At 35.7% G+C, this 670-nt stretch overlaps 1 non-coding gene across 1 annotated transcript; it reads left to right on the plus strand.

The window, feature by feature from the left end:
• Window positions 1-255: 255 nt before the first annotated feature.
• Window positions 256-358, plus strand: LOC111758589 (U6 spliceosomal RNA). The gene has a single exon (XR_002792758.1). It is a non-coding gene; the product is annotated as a U6 spliceosomal RNA (small nuclear RNA).
• The last annotated feature ends 312 nt before the right edge of the window (window positions 359-670 follow it).

The following is a 670-nucleotide window of genomic DNA, read 5'->3' on the forward strand; positions in this document are numbered from 1 at the left end:
TCAATCTAAAAACTGAGGGGGTTGGTGAGACCCAAAAATGCACAGTGCACCTTGGAGAAGTGAAAGGGGAGGAATGGTCTTTAAGAAGATGGCAGAGGACATTGTTAATAGTGTATCAGGATTTAAAACCCACATCACTCACACTCCTCTGCTGAGATAGATTTTATTCTGTCCCAGTTTGTCTACTTGCACTAGATCTGAGGGCACAGACAGTTATCCCAAAAATAGCAGGATATAATACAGTAATCATCATGCTTGCTTCAGCAGCACATGTACTAAAATTGGAACAATACGGAGAAGATTAGCATGGCCCCTGCGCAAGGGTGACACGCAAATTCGTGAAGCATTCCATATTTTTAGAATACAGTAATCATGTTTAATTTCCTATTAACTTAATCCTGTATAACTTATACTGTATAACTTATACTGCTTTATCATTACTGATCTTAATTAAATCTGGCTTGTTTGATTGCTGTTTGGTATAGACAGACTTTATTCAAAACTGTTACGATTGGTAGTATCAAGTCTGAGAGTATAAGGAACTACACTGAAGATGACAAGATTCACTACAATAACTCATTCTGGTTTGATTAATACATGTTTTTGAAGTTTTACACTATCTACAAAGTTGTGTTTTTATTAAATTGTTATGTACTGCTATATTCAGTTA

Source organism: Cavia porcellus, unplaced genomic scaffold (genome assembly GCF_034190915.1).
Source record: "Cavia porcellus strain 051 isolate PalLab524CR breed Dunkin Hartley unplaced genomic scaffold, mCavPor4.1 scaffold_7, whole genome shotgun sequence".
Taxonomy (NCBI): domain Eukaryota; kingdom Metazoa; phylum Chordata; class Mammalia; order Rodentia; family Caviidae; genus Cavia; species Cavia porcellus.